Genomic DNA, 15770 nt, shown 5'->3' on the forward strand with positions numbered 1-15770 from the left:
CAAGGGAAGATTCTCCGTTCAGGACACAAATGCTCCCCCTGGCCTCCGCGTCTATACAAGCAGCGACCACCCAGGAAAGCACTCCTTAATTACTTCCCTTGCGGTTTCACACTTATGTTGCAAGTTGCCAACATTCTAATTGATTGGTGCGAACACTCCAAGGGGCACAGGGGAGGTCCTCGTTTGGGAACCGAATGAGGTGGGAAGCAATCCATGAAGTCTCCCCCTGGATGGCGTTCATCTAGCGAATGGGCTGCAACCCAGGGGAGGCACACGCTGAGGCTTCCATTGCGGTTTGTGGTTTTGACACCTTGTTACGAGGTGCGAGCGTTCTAACCCAACATTCTAAATGAGTTGTCGGGGTGGTCCCCGTTGGGGAGGTGAATGCATTCCCTTCATGTAAGACCTCCTGAACAGGGAGCAGACACATTGATACGGAAATAATGGGGAAAATAATACAGCAATTCACGAACAGGCAGCGGTCCTGCCACAAAAAGATTAACCAAGTGGGTGATAGGTAAGGCCCTAGCTATAAAATCTTGCGAGTCGCTAGCTATGATGTTGGTCGAGGGGCAAAATAACTCAGAGTATGAGGATGGGTGTTGTCCTTTTGGGACCTCTAAGCTAAGGCATGGAATGCTTAGAAACCTTTACTATTGGGATTCTAACATTACCCTACAGCCAGTAAAGAACTTGACCTTGACTAATTATAAAGAAGGTAGTTGGGTTGAATTGAACGAGTCAAATTTGAAACATACTTTTTAGTCGTTTGAACCTAGTGTAAGGAGGCTGATTAATGAATTGCACCCCAAATGAAATATATTAGTATATGATACTAGAATAAATGTAGGCTAATGACATACAATATTGCAATGGTACTGATAGCCAGGGTTATTAACATACCTGTTAGGGGATTAATATGGATACCAAGATTGAATCTCAGGTCTAACAGAATATTATGTACAGTATCTCACAAAAGTGAGTACTCACATTTTTGTAAATATTTTATTATATCTTTTCATGTGACAACACTGAAGAAATGACACTCTGTACAATGTAAAGTAGTAAGTGTACAGCCTGTATAACAGTGTAAATTTGCTGTCCCCTAAAAATAACTCATCACTCAGCCATTAATGTTTAAACTGTTGGCAAGAAAAGGGAGTACACCCCTAAGTGGAAATGGCCAAACTGGGCCCAAAGTGTTAATATTTTGTGGTGCCACCATTATTTTCCAGCACTGTCTTAACCCTCATGGGCATGCAGTTCACAAGCGCTTCACACGTTGCCACTAGAGTCATCTTCCACTCCTCCATAATGACATCTAGTGATGTACCGAACGGTTCGCTGGCGAATAGTTCCTGGCGAACATAGCGTGTTCGCATTCGTCACGGCGGGCGAACATATGCGCGGTTCGATCCGCCCCCTATTCATCATCATTGAGTAAACTTTGACCCTGTGCCTCACAGTCAGCAGACACATTCCAGCCAATCAGCAGCAGACCCTCCCTTCCAGACCCTCCCACCTCCTGTACAGCATCCATTTTAGATTCATTCTGAAGCTGCATTCTTAGTGAGAGGAGGGAAAGTGTAGCTGCTGCTGATTTGATAGGGAAATGGCTAGCTAGGCTAGTGTATTCAGTGTCCACTACAGTCCTGAAGGACTCATCTGATCTCTGCTGTAAGGACAGCACCCCAAAAAGCCCTTTTTAGGGATAGAACATCAGTCTGCTTTTTTTTCCTGTGTAAACTAATTGCAGTTGCCTGCCTGCCAGCTTCTGTGTCAGGCTCACAGCGGATACTGTGACCACTTGCCCAGTGCCACCACTCATATCTGGTGTCACAATAGCTTGCATTTAAAACAAAATTTTTTTTTCACTGTAATAGATTGAATAGCAGTTAGTTGTCTGCAAGCGTCTGTGTGTCAGGCCTACAGCGTGTACTCGGCCAACCTCTGCCAGTGCACAGTGCCACTCATATCTGGTGTCACAATAGCGTGCATTTAAAAACAAAAACGTTTTTGACTGTAATCTAATAGCAGTCAGTGTCCTTCAAGCGGGTGTCAGGCCTACAGCATGTACTCTGCCAACCTCTGCCAGTGCACAGTGCCACTCTTATTTGGTGTCACAATAGCGTGCATTTAAAAACAAAAAACAAATTTTCACTGTAATAGATTGAATAGCAGTTAGTTGTCTGCAAGCGTCTGTGTGTCAGGCCTACAGCGTGTACTCTGCCAACGTCTGCCAGTGCACAGTGCCACTCATATCTGGTGTCACAATAGCGTGCATTTAAAAAAAGAAAAAAAAATGACTGTAATCTAATAGCAGTCAGTGTCCTTCAAGCGGGTGTCAGGCCTATATCGTGTACTCTGCCAACCTCTGCCAGTGCACAGTGCCACTCATATCTGGTGTCACAATAGCGTGCATTTAAAAACAAAAAAAAGTTTTTGACTGTAATCTAATAGCAGTCAGTGTCCTTCATAAGTGTGTCAGGCCTACAGCGTGTACTCAGCCAACCTCTGCCAGTGCACAGTGCCACTCATATCTGGTGTCACAATAGCGTGCATTTAAAAACAAAAAAAGTTTTTGACTGTAATCTAATAGCAGTCAGTGTCCTTCAAGCGGGTGTCAGGCCTAAAGCGTGTGTAACGGAGCTCCGTGTACTCCGACCGAGTACCCTCCATTGATGGACGCTTCCTAGCTTGCGCCGAGGACCACAAGCACCGCACCGGACACCACAGCCACCGCAGGCTCCACAACCGCCGTAGCTTAACTGGAGCCGCGCCGTCTTCCTTCCACCCTGGATCGGCTTCTGTCCTCCAGGACCGTGTGGGGAAGAGCTCTCCTCCAGGAGAGCGTAACAGGAACAAGCTCTTAAAAGAGCTAAGTGATTGAAAGCTAAGGGGAATATGCAGAGCATAGCAATCCCCAGTGTGATATAGCAGTTCCCTCCAATAACGAGACAAGGCTACGTATTGAGGGTCAGAAGAGGTCTGAGATGCTGGAACACCCAGCCTGGCTTTTATTGAGGTTACATGCAAATAGGACACTCCCAGGGGGAGGCATAAAATCACCAATCACACATCTGGTGCAACCCACACATTCCCTCCACTCAGATAAACAGTTAAACCAATTATTACATACAATAAAAATACAGTTTTTACACACACACTGTAACTTTAAAACCATACATCTAATTTCAATAAAAGTTGCATATTCAGACTCAGCATACATCAAACATAAATACTTCCAAAAATCAGCCAAATCCCTCCAGTGGATCAAAAGTTAGCTGGAAGTCCTTTATGACCGACCGCAAGCACAATTTCCTGCCCAAAACAGTTCCATAGATTTGGGCTGTGCGGCCGGTCAATTTCATGCCGAAAAACGACTAAGTCCCATTTCGAACGGGACTTAGTCTCTGGAGCTGCAAGTTCAGTATGGGGAAGGTAAGGGTCAGCGGTGTTCGGCAAAATGTGTAGCCGATTTTGGTTCCACAGAATCTTTAGCATACACCGCTGACTGCATTCGAATGACTAAAATGGCCGCCGCCACGTGTTCAGCTGCCGAATGGCGGCCACCCAGCGCTCGGCAATTAACCTGCAGTAACCTCACAGCCTGGGAGGTAAATTGCCTGCACACTTTAACTTCTGGGTGGTCCGCCTGTGTGGTACTTGGTTCAGTAAGCCCTATTTACTGAACCAAGTGGGGGAAAGCCAGGGGCAAGTTATTTTAAAGGTCTGGGGACATAGTCTTAAAGGGGCATTGTTCAGCAAAGTCACAATATGTCCCCAGACGGTTCTTAAAGGGCCATACACACCCAATAAAAGTTAATACATTTTCAGGGGCACAATCTTCCAGGGGCCATAGTCATGAGGCAGGAGGCTGGCAAACATGCTTCTCCACAATCCGGGGAAGCAGGGCAATTTCTCATTTAAAGGGCCAGTTACAAATAGCAATTTGTCACAGCGTGTACTCTGCCAACCTCTGCCAATTCACATTGCCACTCATATCTGGTGTCACAATAGCGTGCATTTAAAAACAAAAAACAATTTTTCACTGTAATAGATTGAATAGCAGTTAGTTGTCTGCAAGCGTCTGTGTGTCAGGCCTACAGCGTGTACTCTGCCAACGTCTGCCAGTGCACAGTGCCACTCATATCTGGTGTCACAATAGCGTGCATTTAAAAAAAGAAAAAAAAATGACTGTAATCTAATAGCAGTCAGTGTCCTTCAAGCGGGTGTCAGGCCTATATCGTGTACTCTGCCAACCTCTGCCAGTGCACAGTGCCACTCATATCTGGTGTCACAATAGCGTGCATTTAAAAACAAAAAAAAGTTTTTGACTGTAATCTAATAGCAGTCAGTGTCCTTCATAAGTGTGTCAGGCCTACAGCGTGTACTCAGCCAACCTCTGCCAGTGCACAGTGCCACTCATATCTGGTGTCACAATAGCGTGCATTTAAAAACAAAAAAAGTTTTTGACTGTAATCTAATAGCAGTCAGTGTCCTTCAAGCGGGTGTCAGGCCTAAAGCGTGTGTAACGGAGCTCCGTGTACTCCGACCGAGTACCCTCCATTGATGGACGCTTCCTAGCTTGCGCCGAGGACCACAAGCACCGCACCGGACACCACAGCCACCGCAGGCTCCACAACCGCCGTAGCTTAACTGGAGCCGCGCCGTCTTCCTTCCACCCTGGATCGGCTTCTGTCCTCCAGGACCGTGTGGGGAAGAGCTCTCCTCCAGGAGAGCGTAACAGGAACAAGCTCTTAAAAGAGCTAAGTGATTGAAAGCTAAGGGGAATATGCAGAGCATAGCAATCCCCAGTGTGATATAGCAGTTCCCTCCAATAACGAGACAAGGCTACGTATTGAGGGTCAGAAGAGGTCTGAGATGCTGGAACACCCAGCCTGGCTTTTATTGAGGTTACATGCAAATAGGACACTCCCAGGGGGAGGCATAAAATCACCAATCACACATCTGGTGCAACCCACACATTCCCTCCCCTCAGATAAACAGTTAAACCAATTATTACATACAATAAAAATACAGTTTTTACACACACACTGTAACTTTAAAACCATACATCTAATTTCAATAAAAGTTGCATATTCAGACTCAGCATACATCAAACATAAATACTTCCAAAAATCAGCCAAATCCCTCCAGTGGATCAAAAGTTAGCTGGAAGTCCTTTATGACCGACCGCAAGCACAATTTCCTGCCCAAAACAGTTCCATAGATTTGGGCTGTGCGGCCGGTCAATTTCATGCCGAAAAACGACTAAGTCCCATTTCGAACGGGACTTAGTCTCTGGAGCTGCAAGTTCAGTATGGGGAAGGTAAGGGTCAGCGGTGTTCGGCAAAATGTGTAGCCGATTTTGGTTCCACAGAATCTTTAGCATACACCGCTGACTGCATTCGAATGACTAAAATGGCCGCCGCCACGTGTTCAGCTGCCGAATGGCGGCCACCCAGCGCTCGGCAATTAACCTGCAGTAACCTCACAGCCTGGGAGGTAAATTGCCTGCACACTTTAACTTCTGGGTGGTCCGCCTGTGTGGTACTTGGTTCAGTAAGCCCTATTTACTGAACCAAGTGGGGGAAAGCCAGGGGCAAGTTATTTTAAAGGTCTGGGGACATAGTCTTAAAGGGGCATTGTTCAGCAAAGTCACAATATGTCCCCAGACGGTTCTTAAAGGGCCATACACACCCAATAAAAGTTAATACATTTTCAGGGGCACAATCTTCCAGGGGCCATAGTCATGAGGCAGGAGGCTGGCAAACATGCTTCTCCACAATCCGGGGAAGCAGGGCAATTTCTCATTTAAAGGGCCAGTTACAAATAGCAATTTGTCACAGCGTGTACTCTGCCAACCTCTGCCAATTCACATTGCCACTCATATCTGGTGTCACAATAGCGTGCATTTAAAAACAAAAAACAATTTTTCACTGTAATAGATTGAATAGCAGTTAGTTGTCTGCAAGCGTCTGTGTGTCAGGCCTACAGCGTGTACTCTGCCAACGTCTGCCAGTGCCACTCATATCTGGTGTCACAATAGCGTGCATTTAAAAACAAAAAAGGTTTTGACTGTAATCTAATAGCAGTCAGTGTCCTTCAAGCGGGTGTCAGGCCTACAGCGTGTACTCTGCCAACCTCTGCCAGTACACATTGCCACTCATATCTGGTGTCACAATAGCGTGCATTTAAAAACAATTTTTTTTTACTGTAATAGATTGAATAGCAGTTAGTTGTCTGCAAGCGTCTTTGTGTCAGGCCTACAGCGTGTACTCTGCCAACGTCTGCCAGTGCCACTCATATCTGGTGTCACAATAGCGTGCATTTAAAAACAAAAAAAGTTTTTGACTGTAATATAATAGCAATAAGTGTCCTTCATAAGTGTGTGTCAGGCCTACAGCATGTACTCTGCCAACCTCTGCCAGTGCACAGGGCCACTCTTATTTGGTGTCACAATAGATTGCATTTAAAAAAACAAAAACCTTTTTTGACTGTAATCTAATAGCAGTCAGTGTCCTTCAAGCGGGTGTCAGGCCTACAGCGTGCACTCTGCCAACCTCTGCCAGTGCACAGTGCCACTCATATCTGGTGTCACAATAGCGTGCATTTAAAAATGAAAACATTTTTTTTACTGTAATAGATTGAATAGCAGTTAGTTGTCTGCAAGCGTCTGTGTGTCAGGCCTACAGCGTGTACTCTGCCAACCTCTGCCAGTGCACAGGGCCACTCTTATTTGGTGTCACAATAGATTGCATTTAAAAAAACTAAAAACGTTTTTGACTGTAATCTAATAGCAGTCAGTGTCCTTCAAGCGGGTGTCAGGCCTACAGCGTGTACTCTGCCAACCTCTGCCAGTGCACAGTGCCACTCATATCTGGTGTCACAATAGCGTGCATTTAAAAACAAAAAAAGTTTTTGACTGTAATCTAATAGCAGTCAGTGACCTTCAAGCAGGTGTCAGGCCTACAGCGTGTACTCTGCCAACCTCTGCCAGTGCACAGTGCCACTCATATCTGGTGTCACAATAGCGTGCATTTAAAAACAAAAAAAGTTTTTGACTGTAATCTAATAGCAGTCAGTGTCCTTCAAGCGGGTGTCAGGCAAAAAACAGCGTGTACTCTACCAACCTCTGCCAGTACACATTGCCACTCATATCTGGTGTCACAATAGCGTGCATTTAAAAACAATTTTTTTTTTACTGTAATAGATTGAATAGCAGTTAGTTGTCTGCAAGCGTCTTTGTGTCAGGCCTACAGCGTGTACTCTGCCAACGTCTGCCAGTGCCACTCATATCTGGTGTCACAATAGCGTGCATTTAAAAACAAAAAAAGTTTTTGACTGTAATATAATAGCAATAAGTGTCCTTCATAAGTGTGTGTCAGGCCTACAGCATGTACTCTGCCAACCTCTGCCAGTGCACAGGGCCACTCTTATTTGGTGTCACAATAGATTGCATTTAAAAAAACAAAAACCTTTTTTGACTGTAATCTAATAGCAGTCAGTGTCCTTCAAGCGGGTGTCAGGCCTACAGCGTGTACTCTGCCAACCTCTGCCAGTACACATTGCCACTCATATCTGGTGTCACAATAGCGTGCATTTAAAAACAATTTTTTTTTACTGTAATAGATTGAATAGCAGTTAGTTGTCTGCAAGCGTCTTTGTGTCAGGCCTACAGCGTGTACTCTGCCAACGTCTGCCAGTGCCACTCATATCTGGTGTCACAATAGCGTGCATTTAAAAACAAAAAAAGTTTTTGACTGTAATATAATAGCAATAAGTGTCCTTCATAAGTGTGTGTCAGGCCTACAGCATGTACTCTGCCAACCTCTGCCAGTGCACAGGGCCACTCTTATTTGGTGTCACAATAGATTGCATTTAAAAAAACAAAAACCTTTTTTGACTGTAATCTAATAGCAGTCAGTGTCCTTCAAGCGGGTGTCAGGCCTACAGCGTGTACTCTGCCAACCTCTGCCAGTACACATTGCCACTCATATCTGGTGTCACAATAGCGTGCATTTAAAAACAATTTTTTTTTACTGTAATAGATTGAATAGCAGTTAGTTGTCTGCAAGCGTCTTTGTGTCAGGCCTACAGCGTGTACTCTGCCAACGTCTGCCAGTGCCACTCATATCTGGTGTCACAATAGCGTGCATTTAAAAACAAAAAAAGTTTTTGACTGTAATATAATAGCAATAAGTGTCCTTCATAAGTGTGTGTCAGGCCTACAGCATGTACTCTGCCAACCTCTGCCAGTGCACAGGGCCACTCTTATTTGGTGTCACAATAGATTGCATTTAAAAAAACAAAAACCTTTTTTGACTGTAATCTAATAGCAGTCAGTGTCCTTCAAGCGGGTGTCAGGCCTACAGCGTGTACTCTGCCAACCTCTGCCAGTGCACAGTGCCACTCATATCTGGTGTCACAATAGCGTGCATTTAAAAATGAAAACATTTTTTTTACTGTAATAGATTGAATAGCAGTTAGTTGTCTGCAAGCGTCTGTGTGTCAGGCCTACAGCGTGTACTCTGCCAACCTCTGCCAGTGCACAGGGCCACTCTTATTTGGTGTCACAATAGATTGCATTTAAAAAAACTAAAAACGTTTTTGACTGTAATCTAATAGCAGTCAGTGTCCTTCAAGCGGGTGTCAGGCCTACAGCGTGTACTCTGCCAACCTCTGCCAGTGCACAGTGCCACTCATATCTGGTGTCACAATAGCGTGCATTTAAAAACAAAAAAAGTTTTTGACTGTAATCTAATAGCAGTCAGTGACCTTCAAGCAGGTGTCAGGCCTACAGCGTGTACTCTGCCAACCTCTGCCAGTGCACAGTGCCACTCATATCTGGTGTCACAATAGCGTGCATTTAAAAACAAAAAAAGTTTTTGACTGTAATCTAATAGCAGTCAGTGTCCTTCAAGCGGGTGTCAGGCAAAAAACAGCGTGTACTCTACCAACCTCTGCCAGTACACATTGCCACTCATATCTGGTGTCACAATAGCGTGCATTTAAAAACAATTTTTTTTTTACTGTAATAGATTGAATAGCAGTTAGTTGTCTGCAAGCGTCTTTGTGTCAGGCCTACAGCGTGTACTCTGCCAACGTCTGCCAGTGCCACTCATATCTGGTGTCACAATAGCGTGCATTTAAAAACAAAAAAAGTTTTTGACTGTAATATAATAGCAGTAAGTGTCCTTCATAAGTGTGTGTCAGGCCTACAGCATGTACTCTGCCAACCTCTGCCAGTGCACAGGGCCACTCTTATTTGGTGTCACAATAGATTGCATTTAAAAAAACAAAAACCTTTTTTGACTGTAATCTAAAAGCAGTCAGTGTCCTTCAAGCGGGTGTCAGGCCTACAGCGTGTACTCTGCCAACCTCTGCCAGTGCACAGTGCCACTCATATCTGGTGTCACAGTAGCGTGCATTTAAAAATGAAAACATTTTTTTTTACTGTAATAGATTGAATAGCAGTTAGTTGTCTGCAAGCGTCTGTGTGTCAGGCCTACAGCGTGTACTCTGCCAACCTCTGCCAGTGCACAGGGCCACTCTTATTTGGTGTCACAATAGCGTGCATTTAAAAACAAAAAAAGTTTTTGACTGTAATCTAATAGCAGTCAGTGTCCTTCAAGCAGGTGTCAGGCCTACAGCGTGTACTCTGCCAACCTCTGCCAGTGCACAGTGCCACTCATATCTGGTGTCACAATAGCGTGCATTTAAAAACAAAAAAGTTTTTGACTGTAATCTAATAGCAGTCAGTGTCCTTCAAGCGGGTGTCAGGCCTACAGCGTGTACTCTGCCAACCTCTGCCAGTGCACAGTGCCACTCTTATCTGGTGTCACAATAGATTGCATTTAAAAAACAAAAAACGTTTTTGACTGTAATCTAATAGCAGTCAGTGTCCTTCAAGCAGGTGTCAGGCCTACAGCGTGTACTCTGCCAACCTCTGCCAGTGCACAGTGCCACTCATATCTGGTGTCACAATAGCGTGCATTTAAAAACAAAAAAAGTTTTTGACTGTAATCTAATAGCAGTCAGTGTCCTTCATAAGTGTGTCAGGCCTACAGCGTGTACTCAGCCAACCTCTGCCAGTGCACAGTGCCACTCATATCTGGTGTCACAATAGCGTGCATTTAAAAACAAAAAAAGTTTTTGACTGTAATCTAATAGCAGTCAGTGTCCTTCAAGCGGGTGTCAGGCCTAAAGCGTGTGTAACGGAGCTCCGTGTACTCCGACCGAGTACCCTCCATTGATGGACGCTTCCTAGCTTGCGCCGAGGACCACAAGCACCGCACCGGACACCACAGCCACCGCAGGCTCCACAACCGCCGTAGCTTAACTGGAGCCGCGCCGTCTTCCTTCCACCCTGGATCGGCTTCTGTCCTCCAGGACCGTGTGGGGAAGAGCTCTCCTCCAGGAGAGCGTAACAGGAACAAGCTCTTAAAAGAGCTAAGTGATTGAAAGCTAAGGGGAATATGCAGAGCATAGCAATCCCCAGTGTGATATAGCAGTTCCCTCCAATAACGAGACAAGGCTACGTATTGAGGGTCAGAAGAGGTCTGAGATGCTGGAACACCCAGCCTGGCTTTTATTGAGGTTACATGCAAATAGGACACTCCCAGGGGGAGGCATAAAATCACCAATCACACATCTGGTGCAACCCACACATTCCCTCCCCTCAGATAAACAGTTAAACCAATTATTACATACAATAAAAATACAGTTTTTACACACACACTGTAACTTTAAAACCATACATCTAATTTCAATAAAAGTTGCATATTCAGACTCAGCATACATCAAACATAAATACTTCCAAAAATCAGCCAAATCCCTCCAGTGGATCAAAAGTTAGCTGGAAGTCCTTTATGACCGACCGCAAGCACAATTTCCTGCCCAAAACAGTTCCATAGATTTGGGCTGTGCGGCCGGTCAATTTCATGCCGAAAAACGACTAAGTCCCATTTCGAACGGGACTTAGTCTCTGGAGCTGCAAGTTCAGTATGGGGAAGGTAAGGGTCAGCGGTGTTCGGCAAAATGTGTAGCCGATTTTGGTTCCACAGAATCTTTAGCATACACCGCTGACTGCATTCGAATGACTAAAATGGCCGCCGCCACGTGTTCAGCTGCCGAATGGCGGCCACCCAGCGCTCGGCAATTAACCTGCAGTAACCTCACAGCCTGGGAGGTAAATTGCCTGCACACTTTAACTTCTGGGTGGTCCGCCTGTGTGGTACTTGGTTCAGTAAGCCCTATTTACTGAACCAAGTGGGGGAAAGCCAGGGGCAAGTTATTTTAAAGGTCTGGGGACATAGTCTTAAAGGGGCATTGTTCAGCAAAGTCACAATATGTCCCCAGACGGTTCTTAAAGGGCCATACACACCCAATAAAAGTTAATACATTTTCAGGGGCACAATCTTCCAGGGGCCATAGTCATGAGGCAGGAGGCTGGCAAACATGCTTCTCCACAATCCGGGGAAGCAGGGCAATTTCTCATTTAAAGGGCCAGTTACAAATAGCAATTTGTCACAGCGTGTACTCTGCCAACCTCTGCCAATTCACATTGCCACTCATATCTGGTGTCACAATAGCGTGCATTTAAAAACAAAAAACAATTTTTCACTGTAATAGATTGAATAGCAGTTAGTTGTCTGCAAGCGTCTGTGTGTCAGGCCTACAGCGTGTACTCTGCCAACGTCTGCCAGTGCCACTCATATCTGGTGTCACAATAGCGTGCATTTAAAAACAAAAAAGGTTTTGACTGTAATCTAATAGCAGTCAGTGTCCTTCAAGCGGGTGTCAGGCCTACAGCGTGTACTCTGCCAACCTCTGCCAGTACACATTGCCACTCATATCTGGTGTCACAATAGCGTGCATTTAAAAACAATTTTTTTTTACTGTAATAGATTGAATAGCAGTTAGTTGTCTGCAAGCGTCTTTGTGTCAGGCCTACAGCGTGTACTCTGCCAACGTCTGCCAGTGCCACTCATATCTGGTGTCACAATAGCGTGCATTTAAAAACAAAAAAAGTTTTTGACTGTAATATAATAGCAATAAGTGTCCTTCATAAGTGTGTGTCAGGCCTACAGCATGTACTCTGCCAACCTCTGCCAGTGCACAGGGCCACTCTTATTTGGTGTCACAATAGATTGCATTTAAAAAAACAAAAACCTTTTTTGACTGTAATCTAATAGCAGTCAGTGTCCTTCAAGCGGGTGTCAGGCCTACAGCGTGTACTCTGCCAACCTCTGCCAGTGCACAGTGCCACTCATATCTGGTGTCACAATAGCGTGCATTTAAAAATGAAAACATTTTTTTTACTGTAATAGATTGAATAGCAGTTAGTTGTCTGCAAGCGTCTGTGTGTCAGGCCTACAGCGTGTACTCTGCCAACCTCTGCCAGTGCACAGGGCCACTCTTATTTGGTGTCACAATAGATTGCATTTAAAAAAACTAAAAACGTTTTTGACTGTAATCTAATAGCAGTCAGTGTCCTTCAAGCGGGTGTCAGGCCTACAGCGTGTACTCTGCCAACCTCTGCCAGTGCACAGTGCCACTCATATCTGGTGTCACAATAGCGTGCATTTAAAAACAAAAAAAGTTTTTGACTGTAATCTAATAGCAGTCAGTGACCTTCAAGCAGGTGTCAGGCCTACAGCGTGTACTCTGCCAACCTCTGCCAGTGCACAGTGCCACTCATATCTGGTGTCACAATAGCGTGCATTTAAAAACAAAAAAAGTTTTTGACTGTAATCTAATAGCAGTCAGTGTCCTTCAAGCGGGTGTCAGGCAAAAAACAGCGTGTACTCTACCAACCTCTGCCAGTACACATTGCCACTCATATCTGGTGTCACAATAGCGTGCATTTAAAAACAATTTTTTTTTTACTGTAATAGATTGAATAGCAGTTAGTTGTCTGCAAGCGTCTTTGTGTCAGGCCTACAGCGTGTACTCTGCCAACGTCTGCCAGTGCCACTCATATCTGGTGTCACAATAGCGTGCATTTAAAAACAAAAAAAGTTTTTGACTGTAATATAATAGCAGTAAGTGTCCTTCATAAGTGTGTGTCAGGCCTACAGCATGTACTCTGCCAACCTCTGCCAGTGCACAGGGCCACTCTTATTTGGTGTCACAATAGATTGCATTTAAAAAAACAAAAACCTTTTTTGACTGTAATCTAAAAGCAGTCAGTGTCCTTCAAGCGGGTGTCAGGCCTACAGCGTGTACTCTGCCAACCTCTGCCAGTGCACAGTGCCACTCATATCTGGTGTCACAGTAGCGTGCATTTAAAAATGAAAACATTTTTTTTTACTGTAATAGATTGAATAGCAGTTAGTTGTCTGCAAGCGTCTGTGTGTCAGGCCTACAGCGTGTACTCTGCCAACCTCTGCCAGTGCACAGGGCCACTCTTATTTGGTGTCACAATAGATTGCATTTAAAAAAACAAAAAAACGTTTTTGACTGTAATCTAATAGCAGTCAGTGTCCTTCAAGCAGGTGTCAGGCCTACAGCGTGTACTCTGCCAACCTCTGCCAGTGCACAGTGCCACTCATATCTGGTGTCACAATAGCGTGCATTTAAAAACAAAAAAGTTTTTGACTGTAATCTAATAGCAGTCAGTGTCCTTCAAGCGGGTGTCAGGCCTACAGCGTGTACTCTGCCAACCTCTGCCAGTGCACAGTGCCACTCTTATCTGGTGTCACAATAGATTGCATTTAAAAAACAAAAAACGTTTTTGACTGTAATCTAATAGCAGTCAGTGTCCTTCAAGCGGGTGTCAGGCCTACAGCGTGTACTCTGCCAACCTCTGCCAGTGCACATTGCCACTCATATCTGGTGTCACAATAGCGTGCATTTAAAAACAATTTTTTTTTTCACTGTAATAGATTGAATAGCAGTTAGTTGTCTGCAAGGGTCTGTGTGTCAGGCCTACAGCGTGTACTCTGCCAGTGCACAGTGCCACACATATCTGGTGTCACAATAGCGTGCATTTAAAAACACAAAAAAGTTTTTGACTGTAATATAATAGCAGTCAGTGTCCTTCATAAGTGTCAGGCCTACAGCGTGTCTGTCAGAGGAGTTATTTACACATCCGTTTGAAGAAATGAGTGATGCGCAACCATTATTGCCAGAGGATATAGATAACAGGGATATGTCTCAGTCAGGCAGCATTACACACATGGACATACGGTGTGATGATGATGATGTTGTACCCGCTGCTGCTTCCTTTGCTGAGTTGTCAGATACAAGTGAAGCAGCTAATGATGACGATGCGTCCATGGATGTCAGGTGCCTGCTCAGCAAGAAGAAGAACAGGGCGAAAGTTCAGATGGGGAGACAGAGAGGAGGAGGAGACGAGTTGGAAGCAGGGGGAGGTCGTCGCAAGGAGCTAGTGGCACAGACAGAACGCATGCATCGGCACCCGGGGTCAGTCAGACAGCACGCCAATCAACGCATGCTGTTGCCACCACCAGAATGCCGTCATTGCATAGCTCAGCAGTGTGGCATTCTATTTGTGTGTCTGCCTCTGACAACAGCGATGCCATTTGCAACCTGTGCCAAAAGAAACTGAGTCGTGGGAAGTCCAACACCCACCTAGGTACAACTGCTTTGCGTAGGCACATGATCGTACATCACAAACGCCTATGGGATCAACACATGAGTACAAGCAGCACACAAACTCAAAGCCGCCATCCTCCTCCTGGTCCAGCATCTTCAGCCATGTCAACCACTGCTGTCCTCCTTGCCCCCTCTCAACCATCCGCCACTCCGTCTCTCGCCTTGTGCAGTTCCCGCTATCTGCCCACAGTCAAGTGTCTGTCAAGGACATGTTTGAGCGTAAGAAGCCACCCCCTTGCCCGGCGTCTGACAGCTGGCTTGTCTGAACTATTAGCCCGCCAGCTTTTACCATACAAACTGGTGGAGTCTGAGGCATTCAAAAAATTTGTAGCTATTGGGACACCGCAGTGGAAGGTACCCGGACTAAATTTACTTTCACAAAAGGCAATCCCCAACCTGTACTCGATTGTGCAAAAGGAAGTAATGGCATGTCTGGCACACAGTGTTGGGGCAAGGGTCCATCTGACCACTGATACCTGGTCTGCAAAGCATGGTCAGGGCAGGTATATCACCTACACTGCGCATTTGGTAAACCTGCTGACGGCTGCCAAGCATGGAATGTGTGGCTCTGCAGAGGAGTTGGTGACACCGCCATGACTTGCAGGCAGACCTGCTGCCACCTCCTCTACTCCTCCTACTCCATCCTCTTCCATAACCTCCTCGGCTGAGTCCTCTTCTGCTGCTGCATCTTGCTCCACATCAACGGCACACCCACAGCTCCCCAGGTACTATTCCACATCCCGGATATGGCAGTGTCACGCCGTCTTGGGTTTGACTTGCTTGAAAGCAGAGAGTCACACCGGACAAGCACTCCTGTCCGCCCTGAACGCACAGGTGGAAAAGTGGCTGACTCCGCAGAAACTGGACATCGGCAAAGTGGTTTGTGACAACAGAACAAATTTGTTGGCAGCATTGAAGTTGGGCAAGTTGACACATGTGCCGTGCATGGCACATGTGTGTAATCTGATCGTACAACGCTTTGTGCATAAGTACACAGGCTTACAGGATGTCCTGAAGCAGGCCAGAAAGGTGTGTGGCCATTTCAGGCGTTCCTACACGGCCATGGCGCACTTTGCAGATATCCAGTGGCGAAACAACATGCCAGTGAGGCGCTTGATTTGCGACAGCCCGACACGTTGGAATTC

The 15770-nt window shown here is 45.5% G+C and overlaps 1 protein-coding gene across 1 annotated transcript in view; it reads right to left on the reverse strand.

Moving 5' to 3' along the window:
* Nucleotides 1-15770, reverse strand: part of LOC134582627 (butyrophilin subfamily 2 member A1-like) — an 80724-nt gene that overhangs the window by 31798 nt on the left and 33156 nt on the right. The gene's annotated exons all lie outside the window — the stretch shown is intronic.

This window comes from Pelobates fuscus, chromosome 13, assembly GCF_036172605.1.
Source record: "Pelobates fuscus isolate aPelFus1 chromosome 13, aPelFus1.pri, whole genome shotgun sequence".
NCBI classification, from domain to species: domain Eukaryota; kingdom Metazoa; phylum Chordata; class Amphibia; order Anura; family Pelobatidae; genus Pelobates; species Pelobates fuscus.